General features: G+C 41.8%; 1 long non-coding RNA gene across 1 annotated transcript in view; it reads right to left on the reverse strand.

Annotated features, from left to right (window-relative positions):
- Nucleotides 1-20,884, reverse strand: part of LOC110257213 (uncharacterized) — a 149,495-nt gene that overhangs the window by 83,688 nt on the left and 44,923 nt on the right. The window contains exon 2 of the long non-coding RNA XR_014831405.1: nucleotides 8,501-8,612. This is a non-coding gene — a long non-coding RNA (uncharacterized LOC110257213). The remainder of the gene's footprint in view (nucleotides 1-8,500; nucleotides 8,613-20,884) is intronic.

Genomic DNA, 20,884 nt, shown 5'->3' on the forward strand with positions numbered 1-20,884 from the left:
AAGTAAATTGTTTTTCATTAAATCCTTTTAGACAAAATTTTGCCTGGGTTTATTATTGAACTGCTACTGAATATTATCCATAATTCCTTTCACCTCTCCTGTTCTCAATCACTCATGCACATTACCTCCAACACCTCGCAGCGGATGGCAAGGGTACATCTCATGTTGAGGCCCATGGCTTGGACCTGACATTAGCTGGTCCACATGGAGCTCCAAATAGATGGTCCGCACATCTCAAAACAGAAGCCAAGTCCTTAGAAATCCCTTAGGCTTCACACATGCTTTTATCTTTGTCTTTGGAATATATATTCTTGTTATTCTATAAATGAATATTTCTTCAGGAAAGGCTGGATTTTTCTGTTTTGCTCAATATCACTGCTGATCTCTCTCACATATACAGACACTCACACGTGTGTACACACACACACACACACACTCACACACTCATGGATGATAAAGCCCTATGCAGGATGCTTATGCTTGATCTCCTCCACATTTTACCTTTGTCTTGGTCACAAAGACACTGACTCATGGCTTATCATATGAGATTAATAAGTTTGAGGTTTGAAGATTCAACTCTTGTATTTAACCAAATACATGAGCTTGCCTTCTTTTTATTCTCCCTCCACCTTTTTTCTTAAAACTTAGATTTCCAGATTGGTGGTTATCAAACAAATTGGTACAATTATTAGAGAACGTTGAAAATAATAGAATTAACAACTTCCTGGAGATCAGCTATTCAAACATCAAGCTGCCTTGAGCTGGACTGAAGGTCGTGTGGAGTGCTGGACCCCTGGGCTGCACTGCAGATATCTCCATTATGGAGTCACACTGCATTTGGACCACACAGGCGAGCAACACCACTGTGACACCACTGAGACAGCAGTCATGGGCCTCAAAAGAAGTATTATGAAAACTATACTTATTGGTTACCAGGAAGGAGTGCCCAGAGGCAACTCCCACCCAGCACCCATGGCTCAGGCTGAAAATCCCTACAAATGTCATCAGACCTAAGACATCCTGCTTGACTGCTAAGAGAGTCACAGATCCAGGAATATAGGAATTATTGATTTGTGAAAGATCAAGTTTCTTGATAACAGGTGTCACATTGTTGTAACAGTGCCTGATCTCCTTTCTAATGAGTTGTAAAAACTTGCTTTCCCAAGTTGGCCCTTCTAACTCACCCAACCCCTTACACTCTTACGTCTGTAGTCTTCCACAGTCTGGCCAGGCCAGAGCAGAAGTAGGGTATGAGCTCATCTACAGATATTTCCTTGTTCTATGGATTGTTCATTATACTGTGAGTTCCCTGAGTTCAAGGACTATGCCTTATTCATCTTTGCACTCAGGCACTACTGTAGTATTTGGTATATAGTAGATGCTTGATAAATATTTGTATAAGTTAAATATTGATCCCCTCGGCAAGAGTTTTATGCCTGGGTATTATGGCTAGCAAAAAATATTAAAAGTTTGATTTCTATGACATGTAGCAACATATTATAATAACAGTTATAATTCAATATTTTGTACACTCAAATTTGTATGTTAGAACCTGGGTATAAAATATGACTAAAATTCACTCTGTTCCAAAAGTTGCAGTTCAATTCTTACCAGATCAATTCCATGAACTTTGTATTAAGCAGTGACATATGTGTACAGCAATTATGAAGAGCATAGAGAAAGGACACTTAGGCTTTTAAGACACATACATGTCATTTGGGTGCATCGGAAAGTGCTAGTAAAGTGCTTCTCCATGAATATCATCTGCACGGATGATGTGTTATCTGAAAGTTCCCAAATTCCAATTTGGAAACCTTAACAAAAGATAACATATTTTGAGCTCTTTCTGCGTGCCAGACACCTTGCTAAAACACCTTGGGTATACATGTCACTAATACACAGAGAGTCCCTGTAAGGGAGATACTGTGACGTTTTCACTTTACAAGTGGGGAAGTAGAAAATAGGGAGAATGCGTAACTTGCCCAAAGTGGCACAGCTAGCAAGTGGCTGAGCTGGAATCAAACATAAGGATTCCAGTATCCATACGCTCACCGCTACTGAGGGGGCTTCCTCCACAGCTCTGCAACATCCTAGAATATTCTAGCAATGTCTTTACTGGGCTTTTGATTTCATTAATAAACACTGTGTTTGAGTGATGAGTTATAGGACTGGTAGAAAGCTCAGTTCCAATAATCTCACATATTCAATGTGGTAGGTTCAGAAGAAGCAGGAATATCAGAAGATATGACAAAGTTAAACCCTACAAACTTCCCTCAGCAAACACTTGTCTATCCAGGGCCCCCTCTCCCTCTGCTTCTGTTTACTTCAGGAGGAGTTTCTCAGCTTAAGAACCATGGGGAAGAAGGTGACAAATATAAAACTCTTTCAAATTAGCCTCAAGCATGGGTCTGCTTCAGGATCAAGATCTGGTCTGCATTCAGTTGCACGCTAATAATCTTGGAGAGTGTATTTGCCTACCTGTGGTTGTTGGCTGAGAACAGGTATCACATCAAAGAGCTAGATATATAGTCAGGGGAGCAGATTCTCAACAAAACCATTCTTTCAAAAAAAAAATGTTTAATTAAAGTGTTGTTGATGTATAGTGTTGTGTCCATTTCTGCTGTACAGCATAGTGACCCAGTCATACACATATATACATTATTTTTCTCACACTATTTTCCACCATGTTCTATCCTGAGATTGGATATAGTTCCCTGTGCTGTACAGTAGGGTCTCATTGCTTAGCCATTCTAAATATAATAGTTTGCATCTACTAACCCCAAACTCCCCAACCATTCCACTCCCTCCCCCCTTCCCCTTGGCAACCACAAGTCTGTTCTCTAGGTCTGTGAGTCTGTTTCTGTTCTGTAGATAGATTCATTTGTGCCACATTTTAGATTCCACATATAAGTGATATCATATGGTATTTGTCTTTCTCTTTCTGACTTATTTCACTTAGTATGAGAATCTCTAGTTGCATCCACTCTTTATTGCAATGGCTAGCACACTTTTCTGTATAAAGCCAGAGAATAAATATTTTAAGCTTTGTGAGCCATGTGGTCTCTGTCACAACTTCTCGACTCTGCCATCAGAGCAAAAGCAGCCACAGACAATATGAAAGCAAATGAGCATGGCTGGGTTAGAGGGAAAATGTGTTTATGAGTACTGAGTGTAATTGTCACAGGGTTTTCAGATGTCTTGACTTATTCCTCTTTTGATTTTTTTTCAACTTTTTTAAAAAAAATGTGAAAACCGTACTTCGACTGTTGGTTATACAAGCTACCAGAATATCACCAGCTGACTGGGATACACAAGAACCTCCCCCTCCTCCCCGCTCCCTTTGCAAAGTCTACCCATCTCTCCCAAGGGCCATATAACTTCCCCTGGGGCCCAATGTTTGGCATGTCAGGTTTGCTAAAGGGGTTAGATTTTACTGATCTCTCTCCTTATTGTGCTGCCAAGAGCATCTCATTACAGAAGGAGCATCTTGGACTGAAGTGAGCAGGTTAGAGTTCCTGGTAGGAAGACATTCTTCCTCCCCCCAATTCTTGTCATCAGTATCCCTGACAGGATGAATACTGTCACAGGGTTGCTCATCTGTCAGACTAGGTTTCTATGAATTGTGGATGATATTAATAAGCATCTTTGCAAAAGCTTCCTATAACTGTTTTCCAAGAAATAATCTTCATCCTGACAATAGCAATTAGCAATAGACGTTCTCTCTCTTTCCCATTGAAAGATTGGTGTTTGAAACCAATGTATGTTTTATAGAGTAGCTACCTGTTGCTAAAAGAAACAAAGGTTGAAGAGGGTGATCTATATGTTGATCTCAAGTTTTCACTTACTGCCTCTGAGATTTCCAGCCAATGTTTTCTTCCTGGAGCAGAGAAGGGTGGCCGGGGCCAGGGGAGGGGGCTGCCTTTTTCTCCTCTTTTAGTAAACGGCATAGAGATTAGATTCAAAAGCCTTAAGAGAGGGTAACAACTCTGCTGGTGCTTGCCCATAGTCCTACCCTTACCCATTTAGGGCATGAAACTGAATTTCAACTACCAGGACTAGCATCTCTTTCCTAAGGGTTATCTCTGGCTCCAGGGCACTGAGCTGCTTTGTCTACTGATGTAGCAAACTTGGAATGCTGGGAAATTAAGGCCCCTGAGAAGTAGCCTTGACCACTGACTAACAAGGATTGGTGTGAAAAAATATCCCAGCTTCCTCACTCCTTCGGTGGGATAACTCTGAGGCAAATATTCTCCCAGGGTTAAGTTTCTGTACCTGGGTGACAACTGGTTTGGTAATGTACATTTTACTGGCTGCCTTTCCTTACCACTTTCCTTCCCCACTCTCCTACTGGTTCTTCTTCACTTCCTCAGTAACTTACCTATACTCAAATTTGTTTCTGAGAGGCCTAGTCTTAGACCCCAGCAAAAACAACAGCCAAAACCAGCCAACCCTCTTGGTCGGGTGTGGCCGAGGTCAGTGGTTTCCTCAGAGCCCTTTACAACACCTTGACACACTGGGAGAAGGAAGACTAGGCAAATTCCAAAGTCCAGAAGACTTGCCTTGTGTTTTCAAAGAGAAGGGTATATGTTCTTGGCAAAACTACAAAGCCCAACACTTTGTGGTCTTCTGTTCTTTTGACTTCAGCTTCTACTATTCTCCACTTGGGTGGCTACATTCCAATCTGTCTTCTTTGCTATTCCTGGAATATGCCTGGCACGTTCCTGCCTCAGGACCTTTGCTCCTGCTGTGCCCCCTACACTCTTTCCATATATCAACATGGTTAACACTCTCACCTCCTTCCAAAGGGGCTTGTTTTCATGTCATCCTCCCACTGAACCCTTCTAGGACCACCTATATAAAACCGCCACCATCCCACCCCACCACTGACATTCTCTATTCTTCTGCTCTGCTTTGTTTTTCTCCATAGCACTCACCACCTTCCAGAATGGCCAGCCCCAGGCCGTATCTTGTGAAACTTTGTGGGTAGTGAGAAGAGCTTGTATTCAGCTAGGTTACAATTGGTCTTTTTTCCCCCTACTAATTCTGTATTATTTTTGTTTCAGGATTTGTTTGTTTAACTCAGTGTATTTATACACAGAGAAATTACCTTGAAGTTGTCCTGGAGGGCAACTTTTATAGTAAGGTTCTGGTAGAACTATTGATTTTGATAACCTGTGTTAGTCCCCAGCCACTGTGTAGACGAGCAAGTTACTCTCAGTTTCTGCATCTATAAAATGGGAGCACTAATGCCCACTCTGAAGGATTTGATAAAGATTAGATAAAGTGCATTAGGTAAAGTGTTCCCAGTAAGCTGTCACATGGCAGGCACTCATCAAGTGATAGCTAATTTTATTATTGCCCAGAATCATTTTGTAGAGGTGGCCCTGGCCCCTGAAGCTGTTATCTCTTGGAGACCAACATGGAACTCAGCAGAGGTCGAATTTCTTTCTGAATCCTAAAATCTTGACAAGGACTTTTGGACATTACTTTACTCCCTAAAGGACCTGTATTAGCCCCACACAATGGTTTTTCCCTATTCAACATAGTTCTTCTGGCCCAAATATTCAGGAGCTCTAACAAGACCTTACCCAATGACAAAGAGAGAAGACAGTCTCCTGGTTCCCCCTCCTTGCAGAAGAGAGTTGGTTCCCCACTTAAAGTTATAGGCAGAGAGCTTCTTAGGCAACAGCTTCACCTACAGCCAGCAGGGTGGACCCCTGTGCTCATTAGTGGCAATACAAAATGAAGGTTTAGATCAATGTCTCTCATTTGAAGAGGACACTTGAGAGAAGTCAGAAAGCCAACCTGTGGTCAATAATTCTTTAGCCGGACTAAGTACATAACATCTCAACTATCCCAGAGCTTGAAGGGCACGACATCCGGCACTATTTCTCTTTGCTCACTAACCAGCCTGCCTGCCCTATTGAGCTACTCATTGTTTATAAAAGCTGTAGTCAAGTCAGGGAGCTGTGCCTGACTGCTCCTTAGATATCTCAGGAGCCCACAGCTGTTCTGTTCTGCATGGGGTCTTGCCCTTAAGCATCCTTATGGCATTTCTTTTCCCACTCTGCTTAAGGTTCTCTCATTTAATAGCTCCTTGAGAATTCTGGTTACCTGCTGTCTGCACTTATATAACTTGCATGTATTTTGCTGAAGACCCTGCTTAGAACTATTATACTGTTGATATAGCCCATATTCTGATCATTTGTGATTTCCAGATGTTGACCTAAAACTGTTAACCAGCCATCAGTTACAAAGAGTACTTAAGCACAGCAGAAGGAAAACTGTACACAGTCAGAAAACCTACATCCCAGTCTCAGCACTGTCACTAACTCTGTGTGACTTCATCAAGTCTTACACACCCCTGATCTTGATATTCCACCAATTTATAGATCATCTTTCAATACGTGCTGCTATGGGGATGTGGAAGAATAAGGCAGGATCCCTGTCCTCAAAAGATTAACATCTAGTTGAGGATAAAAGATCAATATACTTTTAAGGAAGGGAATCAAGCAAAATAGGGCAAAATCCAGTGTAAGACAGGGTGGTGTAGATATTCATGGTTTGCCAGATCCCAACAGAGAATCTCAAAGGGGCCTGAACAGCCAGGGAAAATCTCCAAGAAGAGATTGGACTTGATCTGGGTCTTAAATGATGGACAGATTTTTCATGGCAAAGAACAGTGGGGATGACATTCTAGCTGAGGCAGGAGTGAGCATAATGAACTCAGGACAGATCGTGGGAGGGCTAAGGATGCAGGGAATCCTAAGGCAGGATCAGTAGGACTGTGCAGGACACTGAACATGAGAAAAAGGAGTTTGTGTGACATAAGGTCAACCAAGCATTTGAATAATGAGTGGCTAAGCACGTTATAGACTTGATACTAAGGAATTTCTGCACTTCCAGGCACCAAAGTGCTCTATTTTAGTCAGTTCCATGACACATCCACTTCCTCCTTACCTGCCCTTCCATCCCCCTATCCCAGCAACCATCTAGCCCACGACCTGAAACAATGTATATGTACTTAGTAAAATTTATTAATTTCCCCTTTTCCACTCACCAGTAGCAATGAGTTTTCCATTAGGGCTTTTGGTAAAAACATGAGCTGACCAGCTTTTTGCTGATATAATTATAGCCAAAAAATAAATCAACTGCATGCTCTAGTGAGCATATATACCTCAAAGAATGACACAGCTTATGTTTTTGAAATACAGTAAACGGTCCCTGATTGAGAATCAATAATTTAGGTGAAACTACTTATGTCGTAGACAAGAATGGGGACAAGATCTAGTCTTGCCAAGACCTTTAAGAGATTTAGAGTAAACCCAGGGGTGCAGGATCATGGGTGGCAGGACCTATGGTTCAGGATTGTTGCCCCCTGTGGGTGTGAGTGATGAGACTGGAATGAGGCCAGAAGGCTGAAGAAAAGCATGCAATAAGACATAAGCCAGCACCTGCATTAGGATGTGGTGAGGAACAATTAGATCACAGACATTTTGATGAAAGAATCAAAAAGACTTGGTAATTTGATTTGTGGTATAAAAAGGAGGATGTATCTATTATGGATATTTGTAAGCCACAGAAATTGAATCTGGCAGGCAAAGACAAAACAAAAACAAAAACAAACACAGTAATGAAATGATGTTGGTAGGTCTGAGAACCTAAGGAAAAGCTGAAAACTCCTATGAGTCTAGGTTGTAAACATTAAGAGTTTCTTGAGAACCCTGCCACAAGGATGACTTCCGTCCACTCTCAGTAATTTTGTCAATATGCTCAAGATTCATATTCCAGTTTTGCAACCAGAATAACTAAAACAATGATGGTGGCATTAGCCAAAGTCAGGGACCTGAGAAAAATGCATGGTCTTTAATGAACCATTTTTCTTCCTAAACCAGAAAACTCTAAAACTCCCAACTCTAAAATGCTGTGAGTTAATAAGTTGGAGTTTTGTTCTTTAATATTTCTTATCTCCCAATTAACCTAGTGTTTTAGGTTAGAGCCTCCCAGAATCACACCCTAAGATAAGGATTTGAGTGCACATGATTTATTTTTTTTATTCTTTGGGGGGGCCATACCCATGGCATATGGAGGTTCCCAAGCTAGGGGTCTAATCAGAGCTGCAGCTGCCAGCCTACATCACAGCCACAGCAACGCCAGATCAGAGCCTTGTCTGTGACCTACACCACAGCTCACAGCAACACCGGATCCTTAACCCACCAAGTGATCCCAGGGATTGAACCCGCAACCTCAGGGTTCCTAGTCAGATTCATTGCTACTGTGCCACAATGGGAACTCCACATGATTTATTTGATGTGATCCAGGATGCACCAATAAGGGAGGACATGAGAGGAGAAAGGGAAGAAATTGAAGGCAGGTGTGTCATGAGCAGATTATCATTGTGAGCAACAGGGTCTCAGCCCCACTGGGGAGCTCTGGGAGACAAGAGAACCTGCCTCAGAGTTGTCCCACCAGAGGGTAGGTAATGGGGTTATTTACTCACCATCTTTGCTCCGTCACTGGCAAGGGCTGCATCCAGGGACATTACCTTCTGGCCTGCTCTGGATGAGCTGAGCATGTGCCCATTCTGACAATGCTTGGCAGAGCTGCAGGTGCTGCTGATAGAAAACCATGAGCATGTAAGGAACAGTGAAGGCCAAAGCACTATGGGCAGGGTATTAATAGCATCCGCCATCTGAGTGTCCTTAACAGTTTGGCTCTTCACAGCATTTTCACCTTGGAGCCATAACAGTGTTCATCAGAGGAGCCCACTCAGGGCTCACAAGCTTATAAGCAATTCGGGAGAACTCAGAAACTGCTTTCTTGACCATGTTTCTGCTCAACTTCATGGTCTTTCATTTGCTTACTTTCTGTGGCTTCTTGTGTCTTTTACTCCTAAAGCCACTGTTCCTTTTCTAAATGCCTTTTTAACACCACTGTCCCCAGACAGCCATGATGCTATCTTCTGCCAAAATGTGCAGGATAGATGAGTGGAGAAGTGTTACAACTTAAATTAGAAGCATGTAAACAATGCTGGGAAATTCTGTCCGAGGCTATGCCTCATGCTCGGTAGCAAAATCAGCCTTTAGGAGAACTGATGCTCCTTTTCGTGAGTCAGTGATGGAAAAGTTGGTCTGATTTCATGTTCACTGCCTTTGGAAGGTCTCAGATGGCATCTTGCCACCACTCTACAACTGTCAAACCAAGATTAAAGGTGCTGAGGTAAATTACTGGGGCCATGTTTGTGTTGTGACTGAGCCACGAGCTTAGGACAAAACCATTACCTGTCTTGAGCAGCCCATTAGTTCATTTGTTCCAGTCCACTGGTTCAGGCCTGGCCCTGCTGCTCCTAAAACGGTTATTTGAGCTCTCATTTCAGTTCAGATCATGACAAGAACACTACTACAGAATATTCTTTGGATATTCCATATGTATTAGTCACTGTTCAATCACATTGTTGTGTATATTTTTACTATCCACTTAGCAAACTCAGACAAATTAGAAAAAGTTAGTTGAGGCAACACCCAAATTGTTTCCCTCATCTCTCCCACTTTCTTTGCCTACATAAATGTGTTTGGATCTTTGAGTTACGAAATTACGTACATGACATAAAGCAGCAAAATGAAATAAAGCTAATATTTATATCTTCCTTTTATTTAATATTCAACAAACAAGAATTTTAAAAGTGACTGAAGCTAATACCTGAAACAGAGTATGTTTAAGAGATTACCCTACTATTTTAAACTTCTTTTATACTTTAATAAACCCCTACTTACAGGCTTCAATAGCTTAACTGAGCTATGTAGCCTTCCCTAATTACCTCTCTTTCCTATGTGACCTGACCCAGCCCTTCCACCTCAGGCAGGCAACTACATCCTATTCCGCAACACTTTGCCTACACATTATCTGCGTAGTTAATGGAATCATTCCCTCCAACCTGAATGCCTGCTCCAAGTTAGACTCCTCAGGGTGGCTTCCCTGCACACTCTACTTTGCACTTCAATCCCTAAAAAGGCAGCACAGGAGACCGAAGACATGCATTAAAGTTAGGTAGAACCAGGCTATACAGCACCAGGCTTCAATCACAGCTTTGCTCTTTATTAGCTGCATGACCTTAAACTACTTACTTAAAACACTGAGCCCCAGTTTTTCCATGTATAAAATGAAAAAAAAAAAAAAACTACTCTGTTCCTAGCATTATATATTTCCCATCTCTGAAGCTCCATGCACATTCCAAAGGAGTGCTGATGTTTTTCCTCCTTAGCATCAAATCAAAGATCCTACTTAGCTGTGAAGGTCAATGAAAAATCGACATCATAAAATATGTGCTTTCCTCATCACCATCTTACACAGAGGAGAGTTTTACACTTTATGCTAAAGAAAGTCAGTTCACAAAAGCAAGTTCTGGTCTTCGTAATGGTCCATACCTTGTCTTTACTCATTCCAAAAATCCCACTAAATTAAGGAATAAAAAGTTAAAACATACAAGAATTATATATGTTTGTATTGGACAGAGCTACTCTTGACTATAACAGGTTGAGCAACTACAAGCAATACTAGAAAAACTGGGGCAGACCAGGAGGCTATTAGACTCCCGCACTGCAGAGCAAAGGAGAAGAGAATCATTTGCTTTGGAAACTTTTGCTTCCCTCAGATCCACCAAGCCAGGGGGAAGGTAAGGACAGTTATGGGTAGCAATAGCATGGTAGTGAATATAGCCTTTGACACTGACCCTAAGTTTATAGAATGCTAAGGTCATGAGTGTCCTTCTTTTCTTTAACAGAGTTAAAACTGGTTTTGGGTTCTCCTTGGAGATCATCAAGGTCTTCAGAGCAGCCATTGCACTACCTGTCACTGTTTCTCATAGTGGCCCTAATCTGTAGTCACAGAGACAACAACTACCATTTACTGAGGCCCTATTGGACACCATAAGCTGTACAGATGCTATATAGAATTGTGGTTCTCATTGCTTTCACATCATTGCCTACATAGAAACTGGTGATACTTTTATAGCACAGTGGTATATAAATGGATGAGGCTGCTTGGCTGAAATGACTGGCTTTAAGCACCAGCTGCTCTATTCATGAACCCTGGAGACTGAAGGGACAATATCTCAACCCACCTTTACCCTACCCCTTTCGCAATATAAAAATATGCCATGGCTCTGATAGATTGTTTCATTTACTCTTCCAATAATACCTGGAGGTAAATATTGTTATTTACTAGTTTCTTTACCAGTTTACACACTTAGTAAATGGCAAAGCCAGGATTTGGATCTGGCCTGTTTGATCCCATGCTACCTTTTCATTACTATAAATCAACCTGCTTTTTTGGCTGCTGATGCTGACTTTATCAGTCTTGGAGATGTAGATGGTGGTCTTGCTAAAATGGAGGGGGACCTGAGTTCAGAGGGCCAGGCTGGTATGTGGGCCAGGCTGGTACATGGGTCAGGCGTCAAAGAGAGATGCCCCCATATGTTTTCACATGTGGATCTGAAAAGACTAGGCCTACAAAGACGTCTATGGAGAAAGGCAGGGTGACCATCTAAAAGTGACATCAGTCCTAGTCTTAGTCTACACACCAAGGAAAACTCCAAGTAACAGGTTACCAGGAAAAGGCAACAGAGACCAGAATGAAATGAGAGTCAAAGCACTAGGTGAGAGGAACTGACACAATTTCCCGAGCCAGTGATTCTCAAACTTGAAGGTGTCAGGATCATCTGGAAAGTTTGTTCAAACAGGCATTGCCCCACGCCTAAATTCTATAGGGCCTGAAACAGGGCTAATAATTTGTGTTTCAAATAAGTTCCCTGGAGATGCCAATGTCATTGGCTAGCAACCAATTGCTTTCAATAAGAAAATAAACGTAGCTGCTTTTTATGGGTAGCTAAAGTCTTATCAGAGGCAACAAATAAAAGGACAGATGTCTCCAATGTTATAATTCTTTGTCCCCAGCTACTTACACTGCCCTCACAGTGTACATGAGCTAAGGTTCAAAGTCATTAGAATGACTTCAGCTAAGTCTCTGTGTCAAAGCAGCAGCTGCTGTCAGCTGTCAACAAGCATCGCAGTATCCCAGCATCCCAGACACCTTGACCATTTTCTAGCTCAGGGTGCCTGAAAGAAACAAGTGTTGGTGAAAACTTGCAACCACTGGTGTGTTCAATGGTTGATATTTTTGCCAACAATTCAATACCCTTCTACCTCCACAATATTTTAACCCAAAGCATAGAAATACAATCTTAATTGATAAGAAAAAAGTAGCTGACCTCATCTCCATTCTCCCTTAGTTAGCTGAAAAGAGAATATCAGAAATTAAATTCTTTTATTTGAGTTCTGGGAGTTTGAGTTACAAAGATGTAGGATTCTGAGGCTTTTTTTTTTTTTGGCTCTACTCACTGCATACAGAAGTTCCCAGGCCAGGGATCAAATCCAAGTCGCAGTTGAGACCTATGCCAGATCCTTAATCCACTTCACTAGGCCCGGGATCCAACCCATGCCTCAGCAGCGATCTGAGCCATCACAGAGACAGAGCCAGATCCCTAACCTGCTGCACCACAGCGAGAATTCCTAGGATCCAAAGTCTTTTAAGAGCATCTCTCTCTCAGTCACAGTTTCTTTCCTCCGTGTTATCTCGTACACAGCTAACACAATTAGCTGGGCACGAATTGGAAGCCCCTAAGCTATTTCAATCCCCATCTGGCTTCATTCCCTGTTGGAGAGCTTGTCAAGGCAATCCGTCTCTGAATTGGAATGGGCCTCTCTTCACTTACACTCCTTCAGGGGGAAATTGAATTTCTTCTGGAGCTGGTTCATTGGATGTTTAGAATGATACAGGTAAGGCACAGGCAATTGCATGTTTATCCCTGAACTTTAAAGAAACCATAGATTTCAAAAGAAAATAAATCTTTTAATCCTCCTACAGCTACTCTCCCTTTTACTAAATAACTGGCATTTAAAAGAAACCATTATTGAACATGCCTTCTGAGCCCTTTTGTAAGTGTTAACAAGAACTTCTAAGTGACAAGGGCTCCTGTCTTTGCAATAGATAGGTCCCATTGTGAGTATTTAAGAAAAAGTCATATTTAGTCAAAATACGCAATCATTTTTATTTTTTCTAAAGATTTGTTCACCAGAAGCAAGCTCAAAAGAATTCCAAAATGCATTTATAAACAACAGAGTCATTTTCAGGCTTCTAGCACTCCAGTCAGAAGCCATATTTGAGGGACAGTAGTCTAAAGAGAGTCTTGGAGAGGCCAGCAGGCAGAATAATAGAGTTTGAAAAGTTCTTTTTTAAGTCAAGGCTTTTTTTTTTTTTAACTTCCTTTGATGTTAAAAGAAAAAGATTCTAATAATGACATTTTGTACCAAGAGTCATTAGACCAAAGTATCTGCCTGAAGCAAAATTTTATGGCCAAGTTATGAACCTGCAAACAGAACCTTAACTATTGTGATAGGAGCTGACCGTAGTAATAAAAGCGAATTTGTTAAATAAAATATGTTTATAATTCACCAGGCTTGGAATCAGGTAGGTAGAAAGAAACCTCCAGTGAGTCGTTACAATTTTGCAAAACAGTCAAAAGAGCAGTTTGCTCTGTGGGCAGGTGGAGGAGTGCACGCCCTGTTGTCATTATTACAGTGTGCAATTTCATTTATTCATGGGGTTCCAGGGATGCGTGCCCTTTTGAGCTGCTAAAACACACTGGACAAAAGCAGGAAAATGGAATGAAATCCTGGCTTTAAAGAGACTGCAATTGAAACGTGTGAGCAAGTCCAATTTGGCTGATGACAGGAAACACGAAGAGAGCATTAGTGCAATAAGCTTTTGCAGATTCTGGTGGGTTTTTGCAATGATTTCGAAATAGGTTAGGAGGAATAAGATATAAATTCATTTGGAAGTTATGCTGGGCAGCCAAGGTATCTGAAACAAAATAAAACAAAACAAAACAAAACCAAGGATTAGCCTAAAAAAAATGAGAATTTCATTGGGGCATAAAGACTAGAATCAAACAAAGGAAGGAATGAGACTCACTATTACAGAGGTTAGAGTTCATCTATACTATAGGAAAAACTGTTGGCTAATGTACAAAAGAAGGAAATGTAGATCTAATTTTTTCCACAAATGGATGGCCTATGTAATCACCATCCATTAGTCATATGAGGATCAAGCACAGGTAAAGAAAGCATAGAAAAAGAGGGCCAGAACTTAGGAAGGATTGTGCCTCCATCTGGCCCAAATGTTTCTATTTGTTACCAAATTTAATATCAAGAGGTTTGAAAAAAGAAAGTTATGATACCATGTCCTCCTCAAAATTCATATGTTGAAGCCCAAACCCCTAGTACCTCAGAATGTGACTGTCCTTGGAGAGAGAGCCTTTAAAGAGTTAACTAAGTTCAAGTGAAGCTATTAGATGGGCCGGACCTCAATCTAACTGGTGTCCTTGTAAGAAGGGGAAGTCTGGACACACGAAGACACTCCAGAAATGTGTGCACACAGAGGAAAAACCATATGAAGACAGAGAGGCAAGATGGCCATCTGCAAGCCACAGAGAGAGACCTCACTACAAGTCAAACCTGCCCACACCTAGATCAGCTGTCCAGCCTCCAGGACTGTGAGAGAGGAAATTTCCATTGTGTGAGCCACCATGTTGGTGATATTTGTTGTGGCAATCCTAGCAAATGAGTACAGAGAAGGAGGAGGAGGGGAAGATAAAGGAAAAGTTTAAATATCAAGAAGAAGCAGCTCATTAATAGCAGGTCTTTAAAAAGAATACAGAAACACACTTCTCTGACCTTAGAAATAATCATTATACAAAAGAGAAAACTGAAGGCCAGAGACAGCAAAATCACTGTGCCAAATCATAATCAGTTACTCATAACACAACTGTTAGAACTCAGTCTTCTGACAATGAACCTGAGTTCTTTCTTTCCCTCATCCCAGCACAGCCTTGATGAGAGCAGCAGGCTGAACAGCTGCCTCCTTGCTGGGTCTCCTCACCCATTCTCTTGCTGTGACCAGGGCAATCCTTCTAAAACCCAAATGTCACCTTGTAATTCTCTCACTCACAATCTCAAGAACAAGTTCAAACTCTTCCACAGGCCTGCTCCCCTACCCACAGTCATTATTTCAGGTCCCCAAGCAGGGCTGTGATCTCTTTTTTTCTTTTTTTTTAAATTTGCTTTTTAGAGTCATATCCACAGCATATGGAAGTTCCAAGGCTGGGGTCGAATCAGAGCTACAGCTGCTGGCCTCCGCCACAGCCACAGCAATGCCAGATCTGAGCCACGTCTGCAACCTATACAACAGACCACGGCCACACCAGATCCTTGACCCACCGATGGAGGCCAGGGATCAAACCCACATCTTTATGGATGCTAGTCAGATTGGTTACTGCTGAGCCACAGCAGGAACTCCAGGGCTGTGCCTCTCTTGCATCCAGACTCCACAGTGCTGTCCTGATGCCTGGAGTACCCCCACCCTCCCTCGCCCCCTGCATTTCCGATGATAAGCTCCTATTCAGTTTTCAAGTCTTTAGATTGCCTTTGGAGATCACTTCCTCCAAGAACCCTAACTCTGGATTAGCTGTCTTTTCTCAATTCTCCCCTTATTTCTCCCATTTTAACACTCATTGTTTTATATTGTAATTGAGGCTCCAAAAGGCCATAAGCAGGATAAGGGCAAAAACCAGATTTGTCTCATGCGTGGTAAATCCTCATTGAGACAATTCTGTATTATGTCTGTTTTAAAGAGTTTTCATTCGCACTGCCTCATATTTCAGCAGACATCTGTTAATCTGACTAACCCACTGTCTCCATATACATGCTTAATAAAGACTAGCTGAGTGAATGAAAAACAAGTGAATACAATAGGTACTGCCTCACATGTCACTAGGAAAATGTTAATCTGACCCATTTACCCATCTGCACCCAAAGAAACTGTGAGGCTACAGAGCATAAGATGGGAGGATTCCTGGAGGTCATCTAGGAAATGGACCTCCTGAGAAGGGGATTGGAAACCTTGAGGGAAATTAGAAGAGCCTTTGAAAGCCTCTAGAAGAGATACTTCAAGCACTGGTCTGGCTCTGGCCATGTCAGGCTGTGCCGACAGCATCCCCTGGGAGCTCAGGGAGGAGGGAGGAGAGCAGACATGGGCCTGATTCACAGCCTTCAAATTTAGCCAAAGCCCTAGACACTGAAACGCTGGGTGACTTGCTCAAGGTCACGAAGTTGGCCAGTCAGGAGGGTAGGGGCTTGGAGTTGAACCTAGAAAGTGTGGCTCCAGGGTCTAAGCTACAAACCTCTATGGCACACAGTAGGGTGTACCACTTGTGAGAATTCTTTCATTGGTGAGAAGTGGTGGTTAAGGGCCTTAGACCCAGACTCCCTCACTGGGCGTGTTGAGTTCTTGCTCTGCCTTCCTGTACATTAAACATGCTAGAGAGGTCTAGCCGGTCCTTCCAGAAGGAAAGATTGTTCTCTCTGCAGGTCTGGATCCCTACTAGTGGATTGTCACCAATCGGAATAGGCAGGTGGCAAATTTAAGTAATTAGTGAAAATCAGGACTCATAGTCTTGAGAATAATTAATGTTGTCTTCTAATCTCTTTCCTCTGGGGGAAACTTTGCATACAGCTTAAAAGAAATGTCATCTACGCCTCACTGTTTTCAGAATCTGACTGTGAATAGCAGTACTTTCGGAGCTCTGTAAAAGCATCATTTAAAGGGTCTTTCCCCTTAATTACCAGCCAAGTCCACAAATTTTCCTGCAGATATGACACCACTTAGGCCCCTGTAATGGTAAAACTACCAGGAATTGTTGGATATATGGTTACATAGTGAGAGGGAGCCTCCTGTCCCCCATTGCCCTGTTGCTCCCCCATTGCCAACTGGCATCTAAAGGGCAGTGAACTGAGACCCCACACAAGAATACAGCACCAGCCTCTTGAGGAAATAAGAAGAGCTTCATGGAAAGGGCATCACATGGCATGCAGTACAGAGTGGAAATATTCACAGATGAAGAGGGGCAGAGATAAACAAAGGGAAATGCAGAAGAAAGACAAAAAGACAATCTGTTGTAGTGTCAGGTTTTCTAAGGTGAGGATAGGAGAAAATATCACAAAGGAGCCTGGAGCTATTTTGTGGTGAAATTTTAAGAACAACCAAAGAAATGGTTTAACTTGGAAGGTGTCAGAGAATCATGGAAAGTTTTTGAGGAGAGACATGACAAAGTGTTATTAACTTAGAACTAGAAGGGATTTTAAATTTCCTCCAAGTTCCTCATTTTACTATTTAAAAGAGTAGAAAGGAGAGAGGACTTGGCCATGGTTCACCCAGAGCTAGAAGTCAGGTCTCGTGATACACAGTCCAGGGCTCTCTATACCAATTACCTCCTCTTAGCTAGTGTGTTAATTATGTCTGATTGTATGGTATAAGCCACGTGGCTTTCTATTTTTTTGTTGTTGGTTTGTTTTTGTCCATTATATTCTCACCCCCATTCCCACCCCACAAAAGTGTTTGCTTTCTTGGTTAGGAGGTAGCTAGAAAATGACCGTATCTTCATAGGTTGGCAGGTCTCAGGCCCTAAGCTAAATTTTTCCTTGCGTTTTCTCATTTAACCCTCACAATATCACTATCATATATTATTGTCCACATAAGAGTTTGTCAAGGACTTTGCCAAAGATTTCACAGTCACAAAGACATGAAGCTAACAAGATATGGAAACAACCTAGGCGTTTGGTAATGAATGAGTGAACAAAGAAAATGTGATATATACATATACAATGGAATGTTACTCAGTCTTTAAAAAGAAGGAAATTCTGCCATTTGCTACAGTATAGATGAACCTGGAGCAGATTACCTATGTGAAACAAGCCAGACACAGAAAGACAACTACTGCATGATCTCACATTGGAATCTAAAATAGTTGAACTCAGGGAGTTCCCATCATGACTCAGAGGTAAGGAAACTGACCAGTATTCATGAGGATGCAGGTTTGATCCCTGACCCTACTCAGTGGGTTAAGGATCTTGTACTGCCATGAGCTGTGGTGTAGGTCACAGACGCAGCTCAGATCTGGCATTGCTGTGGCTATAGCAGAGGCTGGCAGCTACAGCTCCAATTTGACCCCTAGCTTGGGAACTTCCATATGCCACAGGTGCAACTATAAAAAAACAAAATAATAATTAATAATAATAATAAATAAAATAAAATAGTCAACCCATAGAAGCAGAGAGTAGAATGATGGTTGTCAGGGGCTGGAAGCTGGGGGAAATGGAACGATAGCAGTCAAAAGGTATAGTTTCAGTTATGCAGGATGAATAAATTCTGGAGATCAAATGTACAGAACATTGACTATAATAATATCATACACTTGAAATTTGCTAAGAGAGTAGGTCTCAAATGACTTCATCAAACACAAAAAAAGCAAACTATGTGACGTGATGGATAATCAGCCTGATTGTGATAACAATTTCCCAATACATATGCATACAAAACATATTGTACACCTTAAGTATATTTGACTTTTCAATTATTCCTCAATAAAGGTGAAATAAACAAATAAACAAACAAACATTAGTGAAGGGGGAGGGGGGAGAGGTGAGGCTATGAATTTCTTGTTTTCCATTCTACCAAGACCAAGTTCCTTCCACTATGCCCAAGGCATGACCCAGTCTAGCACGTGGTGACACCCAGGGTCCCTTAAAAACCCCTGTAATCAAAATGGGGTAGACATAATTCCACTTTTCCCACAAGTGACCACTAGTTGTCCCCATCCTGATACTGTTCTGAGCAGAGTGGCCTCAGCAAGGTGTTAGTCCCCAGATGCCTGGTTTACACTTCCTTACCACATTCTTGTAAGCATTGCCCTGGTGGTAGGTGATTCTTATTCTGATCTGTGCAAGCAGCAAAGCTCCTGTGCTTTGGCCAGATACAACCCACCTCCCTCACTCTGATAGAGAAATCTCATCATATGTACATCTTAACTTGATGGAAAGCAACCACACAGGCTGACCCATCAGGAAGATTTAAGGGAGGCAGGTGAGAAGGAGCGAGGGAAGGAGAAAGAGGTTTCCCTCCACCATTCTACTCAGTGGTCATATAGTCTAATGTGCAACTGAGAGAGGAAGTAGAAAATTGCCATCATTCAATCAGACTCTGTCCTGGGGTGCCTTTCATACTGACAGCATATCACCACATGGAGTTAATTCTAGCATTTAAAAATATCTTTTTCATACTATATAACCCTTCAATTCAAGCCAACTTCAACCAATGCTAAACAGAAGAAAGCAGAGGGCTGTTCAAACGCTGGAAGAAAAAGCAAAGTGTTTTATACACCACCAGTGCAGTAACTTTCTAAAGAATATTCAAGGGTAATTTGCAGTATATGATGCAGTTTCTTTGTGCTCTTCCTTTAAAATCTAACCTCCAGTAAGATGGATGTCCACTCTAATGCTCAAATTATTATAGAGAACTCTCTTCTGTATCTTTCATCCTTCCATGTAATCTCTCACTTTTTGCTCTCAAAGTCCGAACTACTAGGTGTGTGTGGTGGTGGGAGAGTGGGGGCTGATGAAGGGGTTGACCAGGCTTTGGGGTATATGGATTTTTTTATGGAGCAATAACCAGTCTAGTACCATTCTTGATTCTACTAGAATTTTTGAGCACCTACTTAGGAACCAGATTCTGTACCAGAAACTGGGAGCAGAGTTGTGACTGACTTAGTGACTTAGTAATTTTATTACCGAAGGAAGCACAAAGTACCTTTTTCTCCATATCATATAACAGGTGCCACAGGCCTTATAACATTTCACCACAATGCTCTCACCTTATAATTAAATTCACTTTAATCTTAGGTACATTAAAACTAATGAAAACTCATTAATGCTTTTACTTCAATGGCTTTAGAAAAAGGAGCCCACCCTCACATTCTTCACATGCTCATTTGTTATGGACTGATTATTTCTGTTTTTCACCAAATTCACATGTTCAAGTCCCAATCCCCAGTCCTCCCTCTTCTGTTTTGCCATCTTGTTTTTCAACTTTTTACCCCCAGAAAATATTAGACAAAATACTGTGCAAGTCAAAAAGAATTGATGGCTTGTCTTTGTCTATTAAAATCATCGGAGGACCTCCTTTGCCTAATTCTCCATAACAGACACTCAGCTCCCTTGACTGCCTTCTCATTCATGCTCTCCTGCCTTTAGACTGGCCTAGTTCTTGCTCTCCGAGCACACTCGTGCTCCTGCTTTCCCACCTCTACTCCTCTGCTGTTTGCTTCCTTTCCCTGGAATATCCTTCTGCCCCAACTCACCACAATCCTATATTCACTGTCAAGACTCATCTCAATAGCCATGAACTTATCCCTGGTCTTATCAACCAGATGTCATTTCTCCCTCCTTTGAATTTCATTTGAACATTGCTTTTCAAATTTATGTGACCTCACCTTCTATTTACTTAGGTCTGTCATCTCTCAGACCTCGTGCTTGACTGTGGGAGTGTACCTCAGTCACTTTTGCCACTAAAGAATGATGCCACACAGTGCTCTGTCCATAGAAGGAATTGAAGAAAGAGTCCTGGAAGGAGGTTCTTCTTTTCTGAGTCATCTGAAAGACAGTTTCCAACCATACCCTTCCCTCTTGGCTCTTTAGAAGCATTAGTCACTCACTGTGAACATGGTGCCTGTGGCCAGCTATGTGCTGGACAATACAGATTAGAAATAGCTACAGTCACAAATTAGAATATTTCAATTAAATATCCAGATTCCTTTGGAATACCAAATATCTGATAACACTGGAATTCCCTCATAGTGGCCACCCAAAAGGGCAAATTTGCAGCACCTGCTATAGCCCTCCACAATCCACTAGGCCTGCCTCTCTTACTTGTATCACCC

The sequence above is a fragment of the Sus scrofa genome, chromosome 16 (genome assembly GCF_054392235.1).
Source record: "Sus scrofa isolate SSC_HxYL_T2T_F1_AM1 chromosome 16, Sscrofa_HxYL_maternal_Yorkshire_Landrace_v2.0, whole genome shotgun sequence".
NCBI lineage: Eukaryota > Metazoa > Chordata > Mammalia > Artiodactyla > Suidae > Sus > Sus scrofa.